General features: G+C 41.0%; 1 protein-coding gene and 1 pseudogene across 1 annotated transcript in view; one reads left to right on the forward strand and one right to left on the reverse strand.

Moving 5' to 3' along the window:
• Sema3a (semaphorin 3A) overlaps positions 1–8,738 on the reverse strand; it is a 462,357-nt gene that overhangs the window by 352,111 nt on the left and 101,508 nt on the right. The window lies entirely within an intron of this gene.
• On the forward strand, positions 679–2,331 carry LOC101584313 (annotated as a pseudogene).

Genomic DNA, 8,738 nt, shown 5'->3' on the forward strand with positions numbered 1-8,738 from the left:
ATTACTACTATTTTTTATAAAAATATACATAAAGCATTCTCTTACCATTTAACTTTCACATCTCCTCTCATTTCCTACTATACTCCTCTCTGGATAGTTTCTTTTAATATTCTCTCTCTAAAGCATATATGCATGCCTTCCCATCATCTGAATTAGAACTCCAAAGAAGTCTCTCTTTACTTACTACATCTCCCGCTCCTGTGAAAGTTTTGGTAACTATAAAAGCAAAGGCTTTGCCTTCTACTTCTCTCTGATGCTTTCAACTGCATACTTAAAATTTGCCCTGTATACTTTAAAAAATTTAATTTAATTTGTACACATACAAATTAAAGTCTTATGATATATCATATAATAATAGATTTTACCTTGACAAACATTGACAGATACAAAGTAATACTATTGGAACTATTTTGCTTTCACAATGGGGAGAAAAGAACTACTTTATCAGTTTCTTTTAATGGTAATCAGAAAAAGAACAAATCAAAGTGCTGGGGTGCAACTGCTGGAGGAGGCAGTACAAGGCAGTTATGTTTAGAGGAAGGGTCACGCAGGCGATGTGGGGAAACCCCAGGTCATCGCAGATCTGAGCGGCCTGAGTCTCAGCTCCCTCCAGCCTGGCAGGAGGGAGCCACCCTCCATGGGGCATGCCATCAGAGAATAAGAATTTAGATGGTCAAGATGTTGACCAGTTTGAGAACATTTTTGGTGAATCAGCAGAAAATGCCCAGTTCGTACAGTACATGCTACTGTAAAATAACAGCACGTTTAGAGCCATCAAAGCCAAGTGTACATCTTGGAGGAAATTGCAGCTCCCTGCCAGGTTTTATAGGAAACAATATCAAATCCCTTCATTCCATCATTAGTCCTCCCGTAGCTGAAACCCATAATATTGGAATTATGGCTCACATAGATGCAGGCAAACCTACCACCATGGAAATAATGTACTATTCTGGATACAGAAGGTCACTGGGAGATGCTGGTGATAGATTTTGTGGCTCATGAGCTAGAAAGAGGCATCCCCATCCAGTGTGCTGCGGTTATGTTTGCCTGAAGGGCAAGCCAGTCAATCCCATCAATTCACCAGGTCACACGCACTTTCCCTGCAGGCTGTGCACTGCGTCAGTGTTGGATGGCGCAGTGGCTGTATTCAGTGCCTCTGCTGGTGTGGAGGCCCAAACTCTCACAGGGTGGAGGCAAGCTGATAAATACAAGATACCTCAAATTTGCTTTTTAAGCAAGATGGACAAAGCTGGGGCTAATTTTAAGTATGCAGTTGAAAGCATCAGAGAGAAGTGGAAGGCAAAACCTTTGCTTTTACAGTTACCAAAATTTTCACTCACAGAAGTGGGAGATGTAGTAAGTAAAGAGAAACTTCTTTGGAGTTCTAATTCAGATGATGGGAAAGACGTGGAAAAAAGTGACCCAGGATTGCTGAAGGAGACAGCTGAAGCAAGAAATGTCCTAACTGAGCAAGTTGTAGATTTGGAGGCTGAATTTGCTGACTTGGATTTAGGTGAATTTAGTGAAAATTCTGATTTGCTACTAGCTGAGAAGCCGCCGACTGCTGTACACAGAGTGACGTTGGCTCAGACCGCAGTGCCTGTGCTGTGTGACAGTGCCCTGAAAATCAACGCTTGGGTGGATGCTGTGACCTGGGACTGGCCTTCTCTGGAGGAATGCAGCCATGGCTCTCTGCAGTGTCATAAGGGTGACTCGTTGCCCTGGCATTCTGCACGACAAGCAGCGAGGCCGCTGGCTTATGCACGTTTACTCAGGTGCACCAAAACCCCAGTCAGCTCTCCATGGTATCAACAGAAATTGTACAGAGAATAAGTCCTCTGCTTTTGCCCTCTGCAGACCAACTTACAGAAACCCTTTCCTCACTGCTGCTAACGTTGCTTTGCCTGTTTGGCTTACACATACCACCACTGGAGATGCCCCCTCTCCACCAAGTCCACTGTGCTGGCAGTAGGCCGGTGAGCCGCACGAGAGGGAGAAAAGCATCAGAGACAGAGCAGCGAAGTGGAGAGCCTGCTCCGGGCCACGGTGGAGAGCTGAGCCAGTCTCCTTCTGTACCACAGAACCCATGTTGATGCCTAGCAGCCAGATGCGGATCGTGGATTGACATGCCTTCAGTGTGAAGATCCCAGTTTGAAAGCGAAGCCCGATCCTGACTCCAGACCATCTGTGCTGTGTGGTGTGGGAAAATCGCACATTGAGATTATTCACGATTGAATGAAGTGGGAATGTGGCCTGGAGACCTAGCTGGGGCTTCTCCAGGTGGCATGCCAGAGACTGGCCTCAGCTCAGCTCATGCCACGGACACCTTAGCTAGAACTTTAGGAGACAGTATTTCATGAGTGTGGAGCTGGAAGCCAGGACAGGAGAGACGCCATCTACCATGCCAGTGACCCAGTCTGCTGAGAGTGTGAGCAGAGGCCTGCTGAAGGCCTCCCAAGAAACTGCAGAAAATGGAATGCACAGAGCCGGTGAGATAACTCAGCAGACCAAGCATGTGTTTAGGTAGGCCTAGGGCCCAGGGTTCGATCCCTGGCACCACATGCCTCACTGGCCCTGCCCATGAATGTACTGAGGTGGCGACCGGGTCTAGGTGTGGTGGTGGATGCCCGTAATCCCAGCACTGGGGAGGCTAAAATAGGATCACTATGATTCTAAGCTGCATAGTGAGACCCTGTACCAAATATATAGAAAAGGAAAGAAAAAGAAAAAGAAAAAGAAAAGGAAAGGAAAAGGAATTCACAATATGTGCTTCCAAGGACCACTGCTTAGATCCCGCGTTCAGGATGTGACAGTCGCTTTACTTTCCCTGGGAATTCATCCTGGCACCTCTGCAGATATGATTTCTGCTTGTGTTGCAAGATGTGCCCAAAGGCCCTGAAGAAAGCTGAGAAGCAGGTTTCGGAGGCTGCGATGAATCTCGAAGCTCAATACCTCGAGGTTACCACAGCTCTGTGCTAGCAGGTCTGGCACAGAGGAGAGGGAGCACTCGGGACGCAGGCTCGCCAGGGCAACAGTGGTGGGCTGGACTTGTTCCCTTAGCAGAAATTACAGGTTACTCCACAGTGCTTCGAACACTAGCATCAGGGTCATGACAGTTGCCTTAGAATTATCTACTTATAAAATCACAAATCCTGAAGACCAAAGAGCACTGTTCCACCAGAAAAGTGGTGCAATGTAAGTGCCCAGGGCCGTGGAAGTGGAAAGAAATGCAGGCGCTGCCTGCTCCATTTGCGGGAACAGTCTTATGCACTGGGCAGATACATTACTGCTCTGGTGTAAAGAACAAGACGAGAAAAATAACTTGAAAACTAAGGATGAGGACGTGCCCCTTTGAGCTCATAGGAGAAGCACGCCTCATTGGCAGCTGGGGGGCCTGAGCCTAGCTGCTCCGGGATGCTTTTGTGAGCTTCTTTCCAGAGCAAGAAAGACACCAGTCTTCTAAAATGATAGTTCAGTCAATAAAAACCTTTAATTCTAAAATAACAAAGCTTAATTTACATGATTTCAGAATCAGGTTGATTGTAGTACAGATTACTGTGACCTTCAGCTTGAATAATTTCAAAGTAAAGTTGACTAGTAGTAATTTATTTAAAAGAACAAATCTATACTGGCCTTCCACATGTGGTCCTCCACAAATGCCACGTTCCCTCACTGTGCATGGTGCATGGATGCACCCAGGAGGAGCAAATGAACTTGTGCTTGAGTTTTGGTAGGGAATGAAAGAGATGAAAAATAACCTACAATTACTAAATTCAGCTCACTTCGCCAAACATGATATGAAAACGTGGTCTTATGCTTTTGATCACAGCCGATTTGACGCTCCCCACCAAGTCGCGGGATCTGCTTTTCTCTCGTAACTCCTCTGGATGAAATGCTGCCCACCATCTGCATCCCAGACCTTGGTGACTGGACAGGAAGGCAGATCACCGCCAGCTAGATTCTCAGGGAAATTAAGTATACAGAATGGAATCCTCCGTGACAGAATTTCCATAATAGGAGAGCAGGAACCATTTCAGTGTTTCACAAGTTCATTACAGAAAAACAAAGCTGCTTTTGAAGTCCCGGGCTCTGCTCAGTTTCTCAGCCATTATGGAGAGTTCTGTGATTTCCTCCACTCAGTAGCCTAGAGGTGCCACGTCTCCCGAAGGGTAGATCCATCGTCCTCACCACATGCATGTCCCCTCACCTTTGCCTGTGCTGATGGTGGGAAAAGATGCCCTGCTCCTAGGGTGTTTATTATCACTGTAATTTCATAATTGCTTCCAACTGATGTTTGTATAACATAACAAAACACACCAAGAATCTTTAGGCAATGTGTTTTTAACAGGGAAAATTCATCACTCACCCATGAAGTATACAAAAATATTGTTGATTATTATATCAACTGAACATAGAACCAACAGTACATTAAGCCCAAAATCACAACAGCTAAGATTGATAAAGGAAACAAAATGGATTTTGTATCATCTGAATAAGAACAATCTATGCAAATACTTTCTAGAAACCATTAACATTCGAAGTCAACAGCTAACCTTACAGCACTCTAGCAGCAATTTGGCAGGCTAATCTACTCATAGCAGAGCAAAGTCCCATGTCATCTTCTCTCCACTTAGAAAAATTTCTGCCTGCTGCATCTAAAAATCAAATGTACGGAGGAAATTGAAGAAGGTTAAAATGTTGTAGATGAAGTAACAAGCACAGCAGGCCGATCTGTAAGCATCTGAGACCACAATTTCTTGGTGCATGCTCCCTGACAGGAACAGGTGCCAGCAAAGCTGGCTGCACTACCTGTCTGCTTCCTTCCCGACCTTAGAAATGAAAAATCCCAGTCTGAAAAAAAGAAAAAAAAAGGACAAGTCTCCAGCAACTATTTTATAACGAATGGCAGTACTGTAGCAACCTTTCCAGTGTTTCCAGTTCATGGACTGTGTTTTTCAGACCTCATTTAATGACTGTACAAATAAATATTCCAGATCTTTGAGTATTAAAAACATGTTTTTCTTTTGAAAGTCATTATAATGATTTATTCTGATATTTCCTTTAAAGGTAAAGATTTGGGTAAAATTGATATTGTAACATGTGCATTATGCAGACTTCAGCTTTTCCTTTGAAAAGTAATTTAGAAATGAGGCAGCCATTTATTTAGTATTCCTCAATGTTAATTGACTTTACTTCCAAAATACATATAATAATTAAATGCAAAAGTAGACCATTTACTAATTCCAAGGGTACAAATCACACTCTACTTTGCAAGTAACTATATCATAAGAAATGGCTTCAAACTTACAAATTAAACTTAAATATACTTTCAAAAAGAAAAGTTTCTGAAAAATGTTTTTTTAATTAAAACCAGAGATTTAGTAGAAACCTATTAAATGAACATAAATTGAGTTTTTTAAAGTAAAAGCAAATCATTATGCAATCAAGAGCTTTATAATATGCATTTTAATTTTTAACAATGTAGTAAAAAAGTGACTTTTTGGGGCTGGGAATATGGCTCAGTAGAATAAGCACTTCCCTGGCAAGTGCAAGGGTCTGAGTTCAATCCCTGGTTCCAGAAAAAAAAAAAAAAAAAAGACTGTTTTCCTATAAAGTAGTTTGTTCCTGCTGAAAGGTGACCATACAAGTTTTTACTTATGTCATTCCATTTTTGCTACTTTTTTTAAAATTCAAGAGTTTTCATCAATTTAAGACAATGCAAATAAGGATTACTCTACTATGAATCTTGGTTTTTAAGTGATCAAAATTTATTTTTACCCTTTCCAGCCAGAACCCAGGCCTGATGTGTGTGTGAGACCTTCCACTCACTCACTGGATTCCTTTCCAGCCAGAGCCCAGGCCCTGTGCTCGCACGCACACACACACACGTGGGTGCGTATGTGTGTATGTGGGGGGGCACTTGCCCACTCACTGGATCCTTTTCTAGCAAGTGTTAAAGCCTGGTGTGTAGTGTATGGAACCATCTGAGTACTGTGGGAAACTCTTCCATCAGCAGGCCTGATGTGGAACCCTGCAACAGAACTCCCTGCAGGGAGGCTAGGGGCCAGACCCAACCACCTATTCCAGGGGCTGATCATTTTGCCAGAGGGGCACAGCAGGTTTACTTCCATGGTCTGCAGCAGGAAGAAGCTGAGCACAAAAGCCAGACCTAAGCCTGGCCTACCTGGATGAGTTTTAACTTGCTAGATCTGGACCCATTAAGCTGAGACACTTTGCTAGACCTAGATATATGAGAGCATTCTCTCTCTTTCTCTCTTGATCAAGAGAGGGGCAACAGGTAACTGGGTTGAGCTAGTATGTCTGGAAGACTGCAGGTACATCAAGGAGAGGTGATCAGACAGAACTAAGGGGAGCTAATTTAAGTAAAGAAACAACTGTATACAGGTATAGAGGAAACCACATCAGAAATAATCTCTGAAGTAAAAAAGAAATGATAAGTATAATGAAAGAATTACGAAGTGCTTCTAAAGAAGACACTGGTAAGATAAGAAAAATAATAAAGGAGAATATAAAAATGATGGAATCATTGAATGAGCGATATAGGAAAGAAATAGAATGCATGAAGCAGATTCAAAGTGGAAATTAAAACTTCAATCACAAGCTGGCGAAACTGTTTGAATGAAAGTGAAAATAGTTTCAGACCTTGAAATCACCATTGCAGCTAGTGCAAAGGTAAAAGATCTCTTAAAAACAACTAGGATGCAGGAAAACATAATTCAACATCTGCAAGGCAATGCAAAGATGAACAATGCAAGACTAATGAGCATCAATGAGAAAGAAGGAGTCAATACAAATGATATAAAAAGAATATGGGCAGAAGTAATAGCAGAAAATTTCCCACATATAAAGAAACAATCTGACACTCAGTTAACTGAAGCATATAGAACTCCAAATAACATCAACCCAATTAAAAACACACCCAGACATATAATAATCAACATCCCAGAAATTCAGCATAAAACCAATATACTAAGAAAGAGAAAAGAAACAGATCACATTTAAAGGAAAACCCATCAGAATAATGGCAGATTTCTCTCCACAAACAATCATGTCAAGAAGAGCATGGAGCAAAGTACTACAAGTCTTGTAAGAACACAAATTCCAACCCAGACTGATATACCATACAAAACTGTCTTTTAAGTTTAATGGAGAAGTGAAATACTTCCATGACAAAGAACAACTAAAGAATTTCATGACAACAAAGCAAACCCTACACAGACTACTAAAAGATCTTCTAGAGAGGGACGAAAATGACCACAACTCCACAAATGAGAAAGGAAAGAAACCAACAAATTGGGCAAACAGTTAAACACAGGAGAAAAAGAGGTATATAACAGCAGGTAAATAACATGTCAATCATAAGGCAATACATCTCAATTATAACCATCAATGTAAATGGACTCAATTCACCAATTAAAAGAAATAGACTGGCAGAATGGATTAGGAAGCAAAATCAAACAATATGCTGTATACAATGAAAAACAATACTATATGACCCAGGACCTCAGAAAAGATGGGGGTAGCAATCCCATTCACACATAGTCTGAACTTCAAATGAAGAATGCTCAAACAAAAAAAGGCCACTACATACCAGTTAGGGGAAAAATACAAGAGGAAGATGCAACAGTCATAAACATGTATGCACCAAACATGGGAGCACCCAACAACATAAGACAAATATTAATAGACATGAAAAATCTACTATCTAGTACCACAATATTAACAGGAGACCTTAACATCCCCTTATCCCAAAAAGAATTATCAAAGAAGTAGCAGAACTGAACCAGACCTTGAACAAATGGACTAAGTGGACATACACAGAGTATATATGTATGTATAGCCACATCTGAATACACTTTCTTTTCAGCTGCACATGGGTCATTTTCTAAAATAGACCACATACTAGTCCATAGCTCATGCTTATGTATATGCAAGAAAACAGAAATTATCTCATGCATATTATCTGACCACAGTGAAATGAAACTGGAAATAAATGACAAAAGAAACCACAAAAAACCCCCATAAATACATGGAAGTTAAACAACACCCTCCTCAGCAACCAGTGGGTTACAGATGAAATTAAACAGTATCTAAAATTCAAAGAAAATTCAAGTGCAACTTATTGGAATTCATGGGATGCAATGAAAGCATTCTTAAAGGGAAATTTACAGCGGTGAACTCACACATTAGAAAAACAGAATGGGAACAAATAAATACCCTAATGTTGCACCTCAGACATCTAAAAAAAGAAGAGCAAACCAAGCACAAAGCCCACAGAAGGGAAAAAATTATAAAGATTAGAGCAGAAGCTAATGCAATCAAGATGTAGAAAACAATACAAAGAATTAATGAATCAAAAAGCTCGTTCTTTGAAAGATTAAAAAGGGCCAGGGAGATAGCTCAGTAGAGTAAGTGCTTGCCTGGGAAATACAAGGTCTTGAATTCAATCCCTGGTGCCACAAAAAAAAAAAAAAATGCCACAGCAAGACCTACCTTTAGAAAAAAGAAAATTGATAAGCCCCTAGCTAACCTCATCAAAAAAGGAAAGAAAAAACTAAAATTCAAGCAATAAGGAATGAAAAGGGTGAAATTACTATAGACCCTGTGGAAATTCAGAAGATCAATAGATTTTGAAGATGTTTACTCTCACAGAATGGAAGACAGAAAAAATGGACTGTCATAGAAAGGTACAAATTACCAAAAATGAATCAAGAGGA

Source organism: Octodon degus, unplaced genomic scaffold (assembly GCF_000260255.1).
Source record: "Octodon degus isolate 3935 unplaced genomic scaffold, OctDeg1.0 scaffold00108, whole genome shotgun sequence".
Classification (NCBI taxonomy): Eukaryota; Metazoa; Chordata; class Mammalia; order Rodentia; family Octodontidae; genus Octodon; species Octodon degus.